This window comes from Scyliorhinus torazame, chromosome 10 (genome assembly GCF_047496885.1).
Source record: "Scyliorhinus torazame isolate Kashiwa2021f chromosome 10, sScyTor2.1, whole genome shotgun sequence".
Taxonomy (NCBI): Eukaryota; Metazoa; Chordata; class Chondrichthyes; order Carcharhiniformes; family Scyliorhinidae; genus Scyliorhinus; species Scyliorhinus torazame.
This window is the reverse complement of record NC_092716.1, coordinates 33,179,683-33,199,762: the sequence shown is the minus strand read 5'-3', so window position 1 is coordinate 33,199,762 and position 20,080 is coordinate 33,179,683. Positions and strand designations below refer to the sequence as shown.

Sequence of the window (20,080 nt, the reverse complement as noted above, 5' to 3'; positions counted from 1 at the left end):
TCTAAAGTCACCCGAGCTCGTGGTAGAATTGCCAGTGCTATCCCTTCGCATATGCAGATGAATGGACTATATTTGCATAAATTGCATTTGAACTTTGACATAAACTAGATGTTTCCTTTAAAAATTTCCCTATTTTCAACTAGTTCCCCCTCCACTTACACTAATTAGCACCAATTGTGATAGTATTTATGTACTGTGAACTAATACCCACCAGAGCCTTCACTGAAGCCCCCATTAAGAAAGGCTTCTGTCATCAAAATTATTGGGAAACATTAATTTATTTGCAAACCTACACCATGACAGAAAATTAATTGAAACATGATGAATATGGCATGCCTATTTGGCCATCATGATGACAATGCCAGAAGAGTCTTCTGCCTCTCAGAAGAGACAATGCCAGAAGAGACTTCTGCCTCTCAGAAGAGTTGCCAAACATTTCATAGAATTTACAGTGCAGAAGGAGGCCATTCGGCCCATCGAGTCTGCATCGGCTCTTGGAAAGAGCACCCTACCCAAGGTCCACACCTCCACCCTATCCCCATAACCCAGTAACCCCACCCAACACTAAGGGAAATTTTGGACACTTGAGGGCAATTTATCATGGCCAATCCACCTAACCTGCACATCTTTGGACTGTGGGAGGAAACCGGAGCACCCGGAGGAAACCCACGCACACACGGGGAGGATGCGCAGACTCCGCACAGACAGTGACCCAAGCCAGAATCGAACCTGGGACCCTGGAGCTGTGAAGCAATTGTGCTGCCCACAATTTGTCTTCACAAGAATGGTGTTCCTTTAATAGTATTAGTCCAGTCATTTAGCATACATGCTAAATTTGAGCCAAAAAAAGGCTATTATAAAGATGTGGAAAATACACAGGGATGACTACTAGCTGACCTAGTTAGTAGACATACGTGAGACTGAGTTCAAATTCACCTAAATGGAACTGATCAATAATGTTGACAGATCTGCAACCTCCCGTGCCGTTTGTAGACCATCATTAATCTGTCTTTTTAAAAATAAATTTAGAGTACTCAATTCATTTTTACAATTAAGGGTAATTTAGTGTGGCCAATCCACCTACCCTGTACATATTTGGGTTGTGGGGACAAAACCCACGCAAACACGGGGAAAATGTGCAAACTCCACATGGACAGTGAACCAGAGCCGGGATCGAACCTGGGACCTCAGCACCGTGAAGCTGCCGTACTACCACTGCGCCACTGTGCTGCCCTTTTATTAATCTGTCTTGAACAAAGTAACCATCATATTATGTGTCAGTGCCTTTCCATTACTTTTCATAATAGCAATTATTGCAAAACTGATTGCAAGTCACAGTCATGTAATTGAATGCAAACCTTTTTAGCCAAAGAGTGCGGGCAGATGAGATTGATAAGTAGCCCTTAGAAATTCATTAGCATCAAAGAAGAATCAAACATGATGTGGCTTGCCCAGGTAAGTCCTGTTGGCATGCTCTGAACAGGAACATGCTTTAAGCAGTTCCTGGAAAACTGTTGGTCATAGGCTGTAACAATATAACACAAGATATTTTGCAAATTTCCATATAATGTAGGAGCTTTGTCATATACATGGTTTGCAGGAAATTGTTTTGGGAGGGGTATATTTGGTGTTATTCATGTCCTAAATTAAATATATATATTTTCAATGAATCCTCAGAACTATAGGAAGCATTTTAATTGTCCTCACATTGCTCAAGTTCCACTCTTAAGATTTATTATTGGAACTCTACAGAGTATTATGCTTCAGGAACAGTAGTAGGCTATTCGGCACTGAGCTTGCTTTGCCTTTTCTTAACCACAGCAGTTTTATTATTTGATCCCAATTCCCTGTCTTCATAGCAATTAATGCTGTTGAAGGTCTACATCGCAATTAATACTGTTGGAGAAGGTCTGATGGACATTCACCAGAATGATAACTAACAAGTATTCCTCACCTTTTAAAAAAAATTAGAGTACCCAATTCATTTTTTCCAATTAAGGGGCAATTTAACGTGGCCAATCCATCTAGCTTGCACATTTTTGGGTTGTGGGGGCGAAACCCACGCAAACATGGGGAGAAAGTGCAAACTCCACACGGGCAGTGACCCAGAGCCGGGATCGACCTGGGACCTTGGCGCCTTGAGGCCGCAGTGCTAACCCACTGTGCCACCGTGTTGCCCTTTCCTCAGCTTTTTGAACACCTCAATTAATTTTGCATTTGTGGTCTTGTGTTCCACATACTCACAGCAGTTTGTCTAAATATGCTCGAACCAGTTTACTGAAATTCTGGGATTGTGTCTTATGTGTTGGGTGTTCTGGATCACATACAGGTCACCAACACTTGAAGTAGTGCAACACTATTTTATTAAAAGGTTAACTATTTAAACATACTTGAACAGTGGGTAAATATGATACCAGCTTTAACGAAAGACCTTTGCCTTGTCCTAACCAGATGATGCACTCAGCACATGGTGAATGTCTGTGTTGCAGGCTGTGAGCTCTGTGCTCCTAGCTAGCTGCTACTCGAATGAGCGGGAACTCTGATGTCCCCTATCTTTATAGTGCGTGTGCTCTCACTGGTGATTGGCTGTGGTGTTGTGTTGTGTATGTTGATTAATCCCACTGTGTGTCCATCAGTGTGTGTCTGCACCATGAAATACTGGTGTATATTATGACAGTGTCCATTTAGTTCTAGGTTTCCTGAGTAATGTGAAGAAAAATTCCCTAACTACCCTGCGAATTCCAAATCACGAGGATCGTTCACCTCACCACCACGGAGACCAGTTTTACTCTGTCTCTCATCATAACTTAATCCCTTCGTCTCGGGTATCATTCTGATGAACTGTCACTGGACTTTCTCCAAAAACTATATATCATTCCTAAGGTGGGGCAGTGAAAGCTCAACACAAATCTACCAAAAAAGGTCTGATTAATACTTCCAATAACGCTACAAACATGTCCTTGTTTTTATGTCCCAATCCCTATTAAGCTCTTTTGATTGTTCTTTGTACCTGGGAGCAGTCTTGTAATAGGAATATACCCGAATCCCGAAATAACTTTGTTTTTATTCTGTGTAGTGCTTCTCAATTTAGACTATACTCCCATCTCCTATTCTTTCTTATCTCCACACTCAACATTGAAATACATCTGCCAACTATCTGCCTGCTTGCTTAAATCTACTGATGTCTATTTGTGACTTTCTGCTCTCTCCTTCACATTTTACCTTTAACTTAGCATTGTACGCAATTTTATATATGCTCCTAACCAGTTTCTTATCCATGCTACAGGTTGCTTCCAATTTCATGGGTGTCAATTTTGACTAGATATCTTGTGTGGAACCTTATCTGATGCATTTTGAAAATATATTTATACAACATCCATTGATCCTTCTCAGTTCACTGTAGTGACTCAATTTTGTTTTATAAATTTGAGTACCCAATTCATTTTTCCCAATTAAGGGGCAGTTTATTGTGGCCAATCCACCTACCCTGCACATCTTTGGGTTGTGGAGGCGACATCCACGCAAACACGGGGAGAATGTGCAAACCCCACACGTACAGTGACCCAGAGCTGGGATCGAACCTGGGACCTCGGCGCCGTGAGGCAGCAGTGGACTCAATTATTCTATTATGTTCATCAGGCGCAACTATCTTTCACAAAATCATCTTGATACCTCCTGATTCTCCCTAATCGGTTTACACCTTTCAAACTTATTCCAGTAATTTCCTCACTACTGATGTTGTTTTGTTTGACCCTTCTTTGTTTCCAGAAATCGTCGCCAGAAATCAGAAACTGGATTCTCCGCAGCCCCTCCCTGAAATCGTGTTTGAGCATTGGTGGGGAATCCACTTTTACGCGGGTATCGTGGCCGGCGCCGCTCCCCGGAGAATCGCTCGCGCGCAGATTACACTGGGTGGCTGGAAGGCCATTGACAGAGGCCCCCCAGCGATTCTCCGGGCAAAACTGGTCGAGTTCCCGACGGCATGGTTCTAACCATGTTTTGCCTGTCAGAAACATTGGGCGGAGGCTGCGGACGGGTGGATCGAGCACCGGGGGGGGGGCCTCAAGAAAGGCCGGGGCAACGATCGGGCGCCTCAGATCTGCGGGCGCGCACCATCTCGGGGGGGGGGGGGGGCCTACCTTTTCGAGGTCGCTCCGTGGTCCGAGTCCGCCATGTCGCACGGGGTGGCCACTGCAGGCCGCCGCAGTGCGCATGCGCGGACTCCCGACCGGACGTGCGGGGACCGTTTCTGGAGCCAGAGCTGTGTGTAGCACCCCGGGGCCCTACTAGCCCCCTGCAGGTAGGAGAATCACTCTCGACTTTTCCAAGAAAAGTCAAGAATGAAACGCTGGCGTTGTTAAGAAGGCGTACGGTGTGTTAGCTTTTATTTCGGAGCCATGAGGTCATGTTACAGCTGTACAAAACTCTGGTGCGGCCGCATTTGGAGTATTGCGTGCAATTCTGGTCACCGCGTTATAGGAAGGTGTGGAAGCATTGGAAAGGGTGCAGAGGAGATTTACCAGAATGTTGCCTGGTATGGAGGGAAGATCTTATGAGGAAAGGCTGAGGGACTTGAGGCTGTTTTCGTCAGAGAGAAGAAGGTTAAGAGGTGACTTAATTGAGGCATACAAGATGATCAGAGGATTGGATAGGGTGGACAGTGAGAGCCTTTTTCCTCGGATGGTGATGTCTAGCATGAGGGGACATAGCTTTAAGTTGAGGGGAGATAGATATAAGACAGATGTCAGAGGTAGGTTCTTTACTCAGAGAGTAGTAAGGGTGTGGAATACCCTGCCTGCAACAATAGTGGACTCGCCAACACTAAGGGCATTCAACTGGTCATTGGATAGACATATGGACGATAAGGGAATAGTGTAGATGGGCTTTAGAGTGGTTTCACAGGTCGGTGCAACATCGAGGGCTGAAGGGCCTGTACTGCGCTGTAATGTTCTATGTTCTATGGGGACATAGCCCCATTTTTGGAGAATCCAGATGCAGCCCTACTTGGAACAGTGTGTATATATCTAAATGATGTGGAGATACCGGCGTTGGACTGGGGTGAGCACAATACGAAGTCTTACAACACCAGGTTAAAGTCCAACAGGTTTGTTTCGATGTCACTAGCTTTCGGAGCGCTGCTCCTTCCTCAGGTGAATGAAGAGGTATGTTCCAGAAACATATATATAGACAGATTCAAAGATGCCAGACAATGCTTGGAATACGAGCATGAGCAGGTGATTAAATCTTTACAGATCCAGAGATGGGGTAACCCCAGGTTAAAGAGGTGTGAATTGTGTCAAGCCAGGACAGTTGGTAGGATTTCGCAGGCCAGATGGTGGGGGATGAATGTAATGCGACATGAATCCCAGGTCCCGATTGAGGCCGCACTCATGTGTGCGGAACTTGGCTATAAGCTTCTGCTCGGCAATTCTGCGTTGTTGCGCGTCCTGAAGGCCGCCTTGGAGAACGTTTACCCGGAGATCAGAGGCTGAATGCCCTTGACTGCTGAAGTGTTCCCCGACTGGAAGGGAACATTCCTGCCTGGTGATTGTCGCGCGATGTCCGTTCATTCATTGTCGCAGCGTCTGCATGGTCTCGCCAATGTACCACGCTTCGGGACATCCTTTCCTGCAGCGTATGAGGTAGACAACGTTGGCCGAGCTGCACGAGTATGTACCGCGTACCTGGTGGGTGGTGTTCTCACGTGTAATGGTGGTATCCATGTCGATGATCGGGCACGTCTTGCAGAGATTGCCATGGCAGGGCTGTGTGGTGTCGTGGTCACTGTTCTGAAGGCTGGGTTGTTTGCTGTAAACAATGGTTTGTTTGAGGTTGCGCAGTTGTTTGAAGGCAAGTAGTGAGGGTGTGGGGATGACCTTGGCAAGATGTTCATCTTCATCGATGACGTGTTGAAGGCTGTGAAGAAGATGTCGTAGTTTCTCCGCTCTGGGAAAGTACTGGACGACGAAGGGTATTCTGTCGGTTGTGTCCCATGTTTGTCTTCTGAGCAGGTCAGTGCGTTTTTTTGCTGTGGCGCGCTGGAACTGTCGATCGATGAGTCGGGCGCCATATCCCGTTCGTACGAGGGCATCTTTCAACGTCTGTAGATGTCTTTTACGCTCCTCCTCGTCTGAGCAGATCCTGTGTATACGGAGAGCTTGTCCATAGGGGATGGCTTCTTTAATGTGTTTAGGGTGCCTATCTCCAGATGCAATCTCCAGATGCAACTGCCAATCTCCAGACGCAATTCTGCAACTCATCCGCTTCATTCTGGAACACAACGTCTTCACCTTCGACAACAAGTTCTTCATCCAGACGCACGGAACAGCCATGGGGACCAAATTCGCACCCCAATACGCCAACATCTTCATGAACAAGTTTGAACAAGACCTACTCACTGCACAGGACTTTCAACCGACGTTATACACCAGATACATCGATGACATTTTTTCCCTTTGGACCCATGGCGAAGAATCACTGAAACGACTACACGATGACATCAATAAGTTCCATCCAACCATCAGACTCACCATGGACTACTCTCCAAAATCAGTTACATTCTTGGACACACTCGTCTCCATCAAGGACGGTCACTTCAGCACTTCGCTTTACCGCAAACCCACGGATAACTTCACGATGCTCCACTTCCCCAGCTTCCACCCTAAACACATTAAAGAAGCCATCCCCTATGGACAAGCTCTCCGTATACACAGCATCTGCTCAGACGAGGAGGAGCGTAACAGACATCTACAGACGTTGAAAGGTGCTCTCGTACGAACGGGATATGGCGCTCGACTCATCGATCGACAGTTCCAACGTGCCACAGCAAAAAACCGCACTGACCTCCTCAGAAGACAAACATGGGACACAACCGACAGAATACCCTTCGTCGTCCAGTACTTTCCCGGAGCGGAGAAACTACGACATCTTCTTCACAGCCTTCAACACGTCATCGATGAAGATGAACATCTTGCCAAGGTCATCCCCACACCCTCACTACTTGCCTTCAAACAACCGCGCAACCTCAAACAAACCATTGTTTACAGCAAACAACCCAGCCTTCAGAACAGTGACCACGACACCACACAGCCCTGCCATAGCAATCTCTGCAAGACGTGCCCGATCATCGACATGGATACCACCATTACAAATGAGAACACCACCCACCAGGTACGCGGTACATACTCGTGCAGCTCGGCCAACGTTGTCTACCTCATACGCTGCAGGAAAGGATGTCCCGAAGCGTGGTACATTGGCGAGACCATGCAGACGCTGCGACAATGAATGAACGGACATCGCGCGACAATCACCAGGCAGGAATGTTCCCTTCCAGTCGGGGAACACTTCAGCAGTCAAGGGCATTCAGCCTCTGATCTCCGGGTAAGCGTTCTCCAAGGCGGCCTTCAGGACGCGCAACAACGCAGAATTGCCGAGCAGAAGCTTATAGCCAAGTTCCGCACACGTGAGTGCGGCCTCAACTGGGACCTGGGATTCATGTCGCATTACATTCATCCCCCACCATCTGGCCTGCGAAATCCTACCAACTGTCCTGGCTTGACACAATTCACACCTCTTTAACCTGGGGTTAACCCATCTCTGGATCTGTAAAGATTTAATCACCTGCTAATGCTTCCATTCCAAGCATTGTCTGGCATCTTTGAATCTGTCTATATATATGTTTCTGGAATATACCTCTTCATTCACCTGAGGAAGGAGCAGCGCTCCGAAAGCTAGTGACATCGAAACAAACCTGTTGGACTTTAACCTGGTGTTATAAGACTTTGTGTATATATAAAGCTTGGTCTCAACCTTTTTTTGTTCTCAATACCACATAATATACAGAAGGTATGATACTGAAAACATGGAGAAGGGTATAAATGGGTCACTAATCTGGCACTGTCACTTCCAACCTGACTAAATTGCATTACTCCGAAAGGGCAGAGATCTGTACTCTTTAGCCAGGCCATATGTCAACTGAAAATTTGCTTTTATACTTGTTGAGCTTTTTACGTAATTTTCACCTCGCATTATAGAAATGACATAAATAGCTTCAATGCAACAGGATTGGAGGGAGAGGCATGCTTACAAATACTCGTAACCTAGTGTAGAAAGCTGGGGCTAATGCATGCTGGTTCCTGGAGCCACATGACCCCTGAACTCTGGAAATCCATCCCTTAAAATGGGCAACTCGGTTCTATTTGTGCTAATATTTTTTATTTGCTGTTTATTTCCTGCTAAATTATCTGAAAATAAGGAGTTTTTGTGAAGGATTGTTTTTATCACTTGCCTCACGAATAGATAAACCGTAAATCAGAGCAACAAGATATAGTACGCTAACGTATAGTAATATCAGCAACTTTAAACTTAAAGGTGGTCTAGGCCAATTCCATGCTGTGTACATGTGCGGCTTACCAAGGCAATAGCTTTTGTTGGCATTGTCTTGACGGTCAGTGGAGGGGGACTTTGAAGAGTCATACGGACTATTAAGACTTCACGTAGACCTCACCGCCCAAATTGAGAATCAGCTATCCGGCAGTTAATCCATGGAATGGTAGTTTTGGAGGCTGTTAAAAATCTGTGATCAGGCCCACCAGCCTGTTGAGCTGCCTGCATTGTGGCAGATATGAATTTACACAAAATAATACCCTGTTGGCTATTTCATTGGCAAAAAAGTCAATGGACGATGAATTAGGGGTGAGATGAAGCACTATAAATGTGACTCAGATTTCAAATAATGTCATTAAGCACCAGTGGAGTTTAAACAATTAATGAATACATTTAATAAACACAGATGGGATATTAGTTTGAAATGTCATATATATTCTGCCAGTCTCTAGTAATTTATATGCTTTTACCAACAGGCTAAGAGGACAGGTACTAAACAGTTAAGGTTGTGGGGGGGGGGGGGGGGGCGTACTTTGGAATTAAACTATTGTTAATGTTACTGTAGTGGATACAGTACTAAGTAATTGTAAAAATTAATCTTTTTTAAAAAAGCATCAATTTTGTTTCTTTCCTGCATTGTTGCTCAACATCACATTAAGTGCATGCAGAAACGCGTTTGTTAATTTTAAAAGCTCGCAAGTTAGTTGTTGTGCTTTTCAAATGCTGGTTTAATTAAACAAGTTATCCTAATATTAATTATTTTTGTGCATTCACACTAAACACAGATGCTTTTGGTATGGCCCAGGACATAACGGGTTGTATAATCGGGGATTCCTGGTACTATTTTATTTTGGTTTGCCAGCCAAGAAACTGATAATTATGACATTTGGAAGAAGTCAGAGCCCTCCTCCTTCAAAAAACATTAAAGGCAAAGCAGTCTCTGCAACATTTCTATAGAAGAAGCTGTACATTTAGTTTACTGTGATGATTTGTTGGTGCACCTTTGTCACCACCTGGTGTGATGAGCAAGTGCCAGTCAGGTGCGCATCACACGTGTTTTGAAGTATTCATGGAGGTGATAAATGACAATTGGGAGACACTGAGCACAAATCTCTAGCACCCCCAACGGGAGAGGGGGGGCACGGTAGCACAGTGGTTAGCATAGTTGCTTCACAGCTCTAGGGTCCCAGGTTCGATTTCTGGCTTGGGTCACTGTCTGTGCGGACTCTGCACATTCTCCCCGTGTCTGCGTGAGTGTCCTCCGGGTGTTCCGTTTTCCTCCTACAGTCCAAAGATGTGCAGGTTAGGTGGATTGGCCATACTAAATTGCCCTTAGAATCCAGAAAGATTGGGTGGGGTTGCAGGGATGGGGTGGAGGTGTGTGCTTGGGTAGGGTGCTCTTTCCCAGGGCCGGTGCAGACTTGATGGGCTGAATGGCCTCCTGCACTGTAAATTCTTCTGCACTGTAAATTCTATGATGAGCACAGATGGAAAAATAGTTCCTTTTTCCGAAGTCGTCACTCCTTGAAGGGTGGTGCCACACACATTGTGGAGAGATTGGTTTCCAGGCGTAATAAATGAGTCATCAATGTGCCAGTGAAAGGCAGTGCCTTTCCTATAGTTATTAGACTATCCCAGAAATTGGTCCTTGCCTCCTAGTCATGCCCAATTTTCAGCAACATTGGATTTATTGTGTTCCTGCTGAATTACCCGTACACAATAGGTAAAAATGGATACAGTTCCAATCCACTTTCTCAGTGACACTGATCTTAAAGATGGGTCATTTTGTCCTTCAAATGATAATTTGCAGTAGGCATTGTAATGCTCAATCCTCTGTTCCATTTGAATGTTGAAATGTTATATGGAAAGAGTTTGTTGCATTTTAAACACCTTTTATAACATGGCACCTGTTTCTCAGTTGACCCTGCTTAATCTGATTGTAAACCAGGAAAGAGACTGAACCTTTTATTTCAGGAGCAGAATTGTTGCATCTAGTCCAATTGTGTCTCAGTCCAAACTCCAACCTTGTTTAAACATCAAGCTGAAAATTTTGTGAGGGGATAATTTGCACTCATTTGTCAGTTTTTAAAGTCAGTCATTTTGCAGACACAAAGGGAAATTTTCATCCTCTCTATTTATTGGTGTACATATGTTGAGTCATTATGTGTTTTTCAGTATGAATAGGCAATACATATTGGAAAGTAAATGGTTGTCTGTGATATTACAAGGTAGCAGTTCAATTAAATGGGTCTTTGGATAAACTTTGAGAATGAAGCACGAGCCATTTATGAGCATCCATGTTTCCACTCGATTGGATCACAACCCTAAAAACCACTGCCAAATGTTTACAATGTTTTATTTAAAAAATAAACAAAATATGCTTATTCAAGAAAAGCGTTGTTTATGTGGTGATATTACTATGCATGATGCACTTGGTGTGATACAGATCAAAGGGTAATTTAATAAGGCCACGAAGGAGTCCACACAGAGTAGTTCACAGAAACTTAGTTTATTTACAATCACTATTACATGCATCACACGGTAGATCCTAACTGGGTCTGCCTTGCCGGTGCCTAACTGGCCAGCTCTATATTCCCTACAACTATACATTGTCTAGAGGTGCCCTGCCCCCTTTGCGGGGGAGCTCGTATTCTGCAAGCTTCACGGGGAAGTGAATTATTCCCTACCTGTAAGATACTTGCAGGTTATAACAGGTAATAAAGATGATATTGAGATAGGAGTTGGGGGTAACAAGTATTCCAAGACACGAGACTGCTTCATAAGCCTGTCAATCTTTATTTCAAAGGGAACAGAGTACACAAATAGTGAAGTCTTGCTAAAACTATGCAAGGCAAGGGGCAGCTCAGTGGCACAGTGGTTAGCATTACTGCCTCACAGCGCCAAGGTCCCAGGTTTGATCCGGGCTCCGGGTCACTGTCCACATGGTGTTTGCACATTCTCCCCGTGTTTCCGTGGGTTTCGCCCCCACAGCCCAAAGATATGCAGGGTAGGTGGATTGGCCACACTAAATTGGCCCTTAATTGGTAAAAAATTAATTGGGTACACTAAATTTATTTAAAAACACTGTACAAAGCAGTAGTTAGACTACACCTGCAATACTGTGAACAGTTTTGGTCCCCTTATCCAAGGAAAGATATACCGGCATTGGAGGCAGTCCAGAGAAAGTTCACTAGGTTAATTACGAATATGGAGGGACTTTCTTATGAGGAGAGGCTGAGTAGGTTGAGGCTGCTGTACTCATTGGAGTTTAGGAGAATGAGAGGTGACCTTATTGAGATATACAGGATTCTTGGGGGGCGGGGGGTGGGGGGGCATGTTGACAGGCTAGATGCTGAGAGGATGTTTCCTCCTTGTGGGAGAGTCTAGGACCAGAGGGTGTACTCTCAGGGTAAGTGGTCACCCATTTAAAACAGAGATTGCTAGATTGCTTTTCAGAAGTGATAGGGAAGGAAATTTGCCCTTCAAATATGGATCAACAGATAATGGGAGGTAGGAGGTGAAGTTCACAAAATGAAGTCCAAATCAATTCTGGATGAATGTCTGATTCCATTCTGGAGCTTGATATCCATTCAGCACCCTAAATTCATTTGCAATGTGGATACTAAAGAAAGAGTGCAAGAAACCTACAACTTTTCTGCAGCAGCCGTATTGTCAAAGGACTTCAAAAAATTCTGCTACTAAACATCCCTATGAATCTATTTTAATTTTGTTTTCTAAATGGCGTTGTAGAACGGTTGCCTATGGCAACAACTCTTAAATTGAGAGCATGATGACCTAGCGCACACAGGTTTTGTCAAAGAGTGTTTCTATATTTTGGTGTGTGGATCTATGAGGTTGATGGGCAGTGCTTTAATAATAGCAATGACCTGCCTTTACTTGCTCAAAGCACAGCAGCTGTGGGTTATAAATCTGGCAGGACTTTTGACATGCTCCACAATGCATTCCACTATAAGCTTCAATAATCAGCTTGCTGTTATTAACATAATAAATGCCCATGACAGAATAAGGGTGGCCACGAATATTCTCTAAATTGCATAAAAACTGTGAACCATCAGAAGTTATCAAGCTTCAACTGTGAAATTAGTTTTTTGTTTTGTTGCTGTTATCTATATTGACTGTTTAAATTTGATTGGTATGGAGGATAGAGGAGGACGTGCTGGGCTATTCGGTTTGTAGCTAGCTTTTGAGCCTATTGTGGTTCCCAGTGCTGAAACCAATTGTCCTTGTGCTTCACTTTCTTAATGTTTGTTGATGATCACACATGAAGATACATGATTTTGACATCATTACCTCATGTTTGTTGGGAAATAATCTGCAGTTAACTGGCAGGAAGTTCTATGCTTGGTATATGTTGGTCTTTCCTTCCTCTTTATTTCCGACATTTTTTCTTAACCCTTTTCTTTCTCGACTGAAGTGTGGCCATTACGTACAAATATTTAAAAAGAAAAGTAAATTTAGAGTATCCGATTCTTATTTTCCAATTAAGGGGCAATTTAGCGTGGCCAATTCACCTACCCTGTGCTTCTTTGGGTTGTGGGGGTGAGACTCACGCAGCCACGGGAGAACGTGCAAACTCCACACGAACAGTGACCTGGGTCCTGGATCAAACCTGGGTCCTCGGCGCCATGAAGTAGCAGTGCTAAACACTGCGCCACCGAGCCACCTATAAGTATTAAGCCTATCCTAATGCACATTACTTGGTGCAATTGTAAATGCCCACATGAATTGACCCAGAACCATAATCTTAATGTGGTAAGCAGTTACAGCACATTTAAGCCATGTTTTCAGTGGAGATTTTCCACTTACATAATCCCAGTTTTAATACACTGACAATAAAGACGTTTGACTGAACAAGGGACAGCATGAAGATACACACACACACACACACACTCTTCCAGTAGTCATGTACATGGGGCTGGTTTAGCTTGGTAGGCTAGACAGCTAGCTTGTGATGCAGATCGCGGCCAGCAGCATAGGTTCAAATCTCATAGCGGCTGAGGTTGTTGATGCAGGGCCCGACTTCTCAACCTTGACCCTCGCCCTGGGTGTGCCGATCCTCAGGTTAAATCGCCACCAGTCAGCTCTCCCCCTCAAAGGGGAAAGCAGCCTGTGGTCATCTGGGACTATGGCGATTTTACCTTTACGCACGACACTGGTACCGACCTCAGTGATATTCAGAGATAAATAGAAACTGAATTATTGTTACTTACCTTGCAGAGACTGAATCCTTCTTTTTGCTCAAATGGGGAAGGAATTCACGCTGCACAAGGCTGGATCCAATAAAAGTAGATTCTGCTAAAATTGCCATTTAATTTCCCATCACGTTTATTTTATAGAATCTAAAAGGATTGAATTGAGAATAATTCTTACATGTTGTTTACATTCCAATCTGTGAATTATCAGGTCATTGCATAACCAATAGGAAATCACACCCAATATCCACTTATTTAAGAAAAATAACAGTGAGCCCATTCTGATTTTCTCTGTGTTCTCTGATGAATATGAAGGAACATTTTTGTGATTTAAAAATTTTTTTTTTAAGAGTATCCAATTATCTTTTTCCCCAATTAAGGGGCAATTTAGTGTGGCCAATCCACCTAACCTGCACATCTTTGGGTTGAGGAGTGAAACCCACGCAGAAACGGGGAGAATGTGCAAACTCCACACACCCACAGACAGTGACCCGGGTCGGGATCGAACCTGGGCCCTCAGCGCCGTAGACAGCAGTGCTAACCAATGTGCCACCATGCAGCACTTGATATATATTTTTTAAAACAACATCTGCAAATCATCTTTGAAATGCATTGCAGCTATTTAGTAAAATATCAAAATGGGGATTTTGGTTAATCATTCTAAACTTTTCAATAGTGATATGATGTTCATGAAAAAAGATGACTGTGGCCCAGGCATCTTTGCTATTCAATAGCATCGTGGGAAGATTCAAAGCATTTTTACTCAGTGATGCACACACGATGACCCGTCCAAGGCCATGCTGTTCTATGATTTGATATGAACCTATATTCTGCAACCTGCAGGTTTGACATGGAGCTCAAATGCTACAATGAACGATAACACACGTCTTACTTTTAAACTTCTTTTTTCTATTGTTCACTGCAGCTGGGGATATGTTTCTGCATAAGAATGACATATGTGAACACTTAAAGGCAGGAATATATTCTCAGTAAACTAGGAAGGCAACCAAAGATCAAGCATGGGTTCTCATTGGCCAGAACTTTGAACTGTAATAGGAACATTGTTTTTGTCAATTTGAAATGAGAGCACGGAGGGTTTTTGGATCTCTAGTTTGGGAAAAACAACAGTAAATTGCTGAATCCTGAAACTGGATCATATCTTCAATTCACCATATCCGGATCTTTCTGTCACAACACTTCCCTTTAAGTCTCACAGGACAGTTGTAATGCGACATTTCATATTGGTTAGTTTTAACCCTTTCCTAAGCAGGAACCAAAATGAGAAACCTTTAAAAAAAAATTATAAAGGCACTTAATAATTTCCAGTGGAATTATTTACAAGTCCAGCTGCCGCTCCCGGCACGAACTGGGCGCCGCGGGATCCGTGCATGCGCAGTGGCTTCCTTCAACGCGCCGGCCCCGACGCAACATGGCGCAGGACTACAGGGGCCGGCGGGTGGAAAATGAGTCCCCCAGCCAGAGGGGCCGGCCCGCCGATCGGTGGGCCCCGATCGCGAACCAGGCCACATCGCAGGCAACCCCCCCACCCCCACAGGCCGCCACCCGACCCTTCCACGCTGAGTTCCCGCCAGCTGAGAGCAGGTGTGGACGGCGCCGGCGGGACTCAGCATTTCCACGATGGCCGCTCGGCTCATCCTGGCCCGAGAATCGGCGGACCGTCCGCGACTGGCGCCAATGGTGCCGATTCTCCGCCCTGCAGAGAATCGCGTGCTGGCGTCGGGGCGGCGTGGCCCGGTCGTGGGGATTCTCCAGCCCAGCCCAGGGCTGAGGGAATCCCGCCCAGTGCACCCGCATTATTTGTAGTTCTTTTTTTACTTCCAGCCATACATTCCAAAACCAATGATTTCCCCTCACTTAAGCTGGCTTATTATTTCTTTTAACTTAAAGTACCCAATTATTTTTCGCCCCAAATTAAGGGGAAATTTAGCCTGGCCAATCCGCCTACCCTGTACATCTTTGGGTTGTGAGGGTGAGACTAATGCAACGAGCCAGCTTATTTTTACATTTACTTTTAAAATCTTTTTATCTCTAGCCCGTGGAGCTGCTCGGCAGACCCTCGACTTACCTTGCTCTTATTGGCTCATTCCGTGCCTGACTTGCTTATCAGGTTTTTGCCGTCTCTGGACTGTGCCCACCTTGTCAGAAACCAAGAAACACACAATTAAATGCTGACCAGCTGGCCCGACAATTCCCTATATTGAGGATTGGCCAGCTGGTCAATCTACTGTTGTCCTCCTAGAAATGGATTCCTGCCAAAGCGCCCATGTGGAGCCCCTTCCGGACATACCATATATGAGTCTTACAGGAAGTGTATGAATGTGACATTTTGGATGAAGCCCTTAAGACACCTAGTCCCCTATTGTTCGTTGCTCCAGTTTTCTTTTGTCAAAAAAATGATCCTAGATCTTTGGGCCTTAATAATTGGATCTTGAATTTGACTTTATAATAAAAAATAATTTATATTGGAGATGTGAATTGAGTGGTTCACTTGTCTGACAAACACTAATTTCCTCTACATTTCCATGTATTCTAAACAAAATACTAAATAGTTACCACGTCTAATTGACTTGCCTAATGATCAGGTCCACACAGCAGACTTTTAGTACCAAAATGGCAGTGATAATTTATAAACCTCAGTGTGCTCTAGCTCTCCTTCAATTGTAAATTGTAGAATGTGGTTCAATGACCATTTTATGAACAAAATGGTGGTTTTGCAATGGTTTCAGATTGAACTCTGCTAAGACTGACTAATTTTCAACAGGCAACGCTTCATAAACTTCTTCTGCCACATTTACTGTATTTGTAAATTAGGTTGCACTTTACAATGTCAATTTTATTGACTTGTCAGCAAGATCTTGTACTGCACCCCGTAATTATATATTAAAAATGTGGATAGCCAAATTATGGAAAGGTTGAGGAAACATCACAGTTATTGTAATAATCATAATCTTTATTAGTGTTACAAGTAGGCTTACATTAACACTGCAGTGGAGTTACTATGAAAATCCCCTAGTCATCACACTACAGCGCCTGTTCAGGTTCACTGAGGTAGGATTCAGAATGTCCAACTCACCTAATGAGCATGTCTTTTAGGACTTGTGGGAGGAAACTGGAGCACCTGGAGGAAACCCACGCAGACACAGGGAGAACTTGCAGACTCGACACAGAATCGAACCCGGGAATCGAACCTGGGTCCCAGGCGCTGTGAAGCAACAGTGCTAACCACTGGGCTACCGTGCTGCCCATAAGTGCTCTTAATGTACTGAGGATGGAGGTAATTCTGCAACAAAGATTTCAGCAAACCAGTCCTAAAATTACAATTGAATGTTCCAATGATATCCCAACTGTTTCGACCAACCTCCTTAATAATTTTGACTAGGCCTTTTTCAGCAGATTCAGTCTTTCCATAAACTTTCACTTCTTTATTGCAAAGCAGATTCACCCCTTTTTCTCCTATTTGAAACCATGCCCTTTGATACCAATCAGTCTAGTCGAAACGGTAGTTAACAAGAACTGTGGTTTTAATCAGCGAGAATGTGCCAACCAGTAGCTTCTCCCGCACTGAGAGGCTGTCCCAGAACGATGGGTTATATACCTTCTCAGAGGGGCGGAGCCACAGGCGGAAACAACATCAACACAACAACAGTAACAGTGCGTAAATACAATAATATATACAACAGCCATATGTGGCTCACCGCATCCTTTTATGTCCTCCAAATTCATAATTCAACGTGCTTTTCTAACACATTCAAATCCGATAATAGCAGGGCACTGATAAACAAATTCTGTACAAGATACGAAATGCTGTCTGGATGTGTCAGCTGTTGGAATTTGACTGCAGATCCCAGTTGTGAGGGACATTGACTCATGCCTCTCTCTGCATCTTTCTTCACTAGGTCAGACATAAATTGAGGTGGGAAACGGCTGTTTTGAAATTGCCATTCGGCGTTCTGCATGTGTGTACAGTGCCTCAGTTACATTTGGTAAAAGAGTTGCTGTTTATTGAAATGAAGAGGGAGTAGCTTGTAGCATGCAGTAGATGCGGACATTTTGTACTGCGCACATTGAGGATAATGATCATATAGGTAATGCACAAATCAGAATTGGCTAGGAGGAATGGTTACATTTATTAAGCCTGCTCTACTTATGCCAGCGTGAAGTTGCCATGGTGATATTTTGCTCTGTGCCTGAGAGATCAGCTCATCAATCCAAGGTTTCAACAGGAAGAGGCCTGACTTTCACATTCACTGCTCTGTTTTAGATTGTTGTAAATATCCGGAACACAAAGCTCAGATAAGGAGAAATATTTATGTACTGCTAATTGTATACCTGTTTTTTTTTAAAAAAACTTTAATTACTTTGAAAGTTTACTGATTTATAATGTGTATTGAGTGACTTCAACCCGGGTGTAAGTATTTGGCATCTGAATGCTTACTTCAAGGAGAGGGGAGGTGGAAATTAGTCATGGTTCCTGCTCTTGATCGCTAACCAGTGAACCTTACTTAAGGAGAGTGACTGAGTGAGCGTGTATGAGTATGTGTGCTGGTGTCTGCATATGGACAAGATTATGTCCGCTTAAACTGATTTTTGATTCTTCTATGATGCAGCCTTTTCTTTTTTTAAATATAAATTTAGAGTACCCAATTCATTTTTTCCAATTAATAGGCAATTTAGCGTGGCCAATCCACCTACCCTGCACATCTTTGGGTCGTGGGGGTGAAACCCACGCAAATACGGGGAGAATGTGCAAACTCCACACGGACAGTGACCCAGGGCCGGGATCGAACCTGGGACCTCAGCGCCGTCAGGCAGTGCTAACCACTGCGCCACCTTGCTGCCCTGATGCAGCCTTTTCTAATGACCGTCTTTGTGGCTGGTTTAAGGCAGTTTTATTGTCAAAATAGTATCCTCTTTCCTACATGAACCCCAAATCATTAATGTGTTGTTATTGTTGTGAATGTCTTCAACCATTAATTTTAATGTAGACCAAAGACAAAAATGGTTGCAATCATTTGGGGGAGGGGGAGGGGCAGCAATCATACTTTAGGCCTTTAGAAAACAGCAATTTCTCTCTGTCTTGTCACCATCATCAGTCAGTGACATTCAGAACACAAGGTGAACCACATATATGCCAACAGACTTGAATTTCACTTTCATAACTGACCTATATTTTGTGAACATGTGCTTATTGTTTAAGAGGTTCTGCTTGCATTATATTGATTTATACTCGTGTAATGGCTTGTGTGTTTTGCTTTTGGAAATGTCACACTTGTCAGATTAACAAACTAGTATTTGTATTATTGTGATGCCAATTGATTTGATTCTATTAAAAATTGGATTCTAAAATTGTTCGGGGATGTTAAAATTTTCTTTCAACAACTTGCATTTACATATCTATTTTAACATGGTAAAACATCCTAATGTGCACCATAGGAACTTTACCATCAATATTTAACACCAAACAAATATAGGGAGATATTAAACCAGGTGACCAAATACTTGGTGAAAGAGGAAGGTTTTAAAGAGTATCTCACAGAAGGAGTGACAGGTAGAGAGGTGGAAAATATGGAGGGAATTCCAGAGTTTAGACCTAGGCAACAGAAGGCATGGCCATCTGTGGTATAACAGTTAAAATCGAGGATGAGTAAGAGGCCAGAATTGAAGGAGTACAAAGATCTTGGAAAATTCTAAATCTGGCAGAGTTTACAAAGATAGGGATTGGCAAGGCCGCCCGCGCAAAACCAGGAGGCAGATTTTTAAATTGAGGTGTTGCAGAACAAGGAGTGCACCATGGATCATTAAACATTTTATGGCCTTCCAAACTCGATGTTAAGTTCAGGTCATAACCATTGTCCCCTCTTTTCCAGATAGCAGCTGTTGATAATGATTCTGCTATTCCCATTTATACTTGCTCTATTCCCACCTTTTGTTTCGTTACTTCTAAAATCATAGAACCCCAACAGAAGGAGGCCACTCGACCTATTGTGTCTGCACCAATCCTCTGAAAGAGCCCCCTACTTAGGCCCAGAACCAATTCTATCCCCGTAGACCCACCTAGGGGCAATTTAGCATAGCCAGTCTACCCAACCTGCACACCTTTGGACTGTGGGAGGAAAGTGGAGCACCCAGAGGAAACCCACGCAGACATGGGGAGAATGTGCAAACTCCACACAGTTCTGAATCTAACCTGGGTCCCTGGCGCTCTGAGGCAGCAGTGCTAACCACTGTGCCTACTTTTCCCAGTTCTGATGAAAGAACATTGCCCTAAAATATTAACTCCTATCTCTTTTCTATTTCCAGCATTTTCTGTTATTTTGAAACAATTGTCATTCTGTTTAATTTCATGTAGAATGTCTCTTCTTTACCCCAAGTGATAGCTTTATTCTGCACAGTGACTGTGCCCTACCGCTCTCTGAGCAAATATTCAATAATCGCCCGAGTGCTTGAATTCTACGCAATTA

General features: G+C 43.8%; 1 protein-coding gene across 2 annotated transcripts in view; it reads left to right on the top strand.

Moving 5' to 3' along the window:
* The window catches only part of cmip (c-Maf inducing protein), a 281,360-nt gene that overhangs the window by 10,975 nt on the left and 250,305 nt on the right, over positions 1 to 20,080 (top strand). The gene's annotated exons all lie outside the window — the stretch shown is intronic.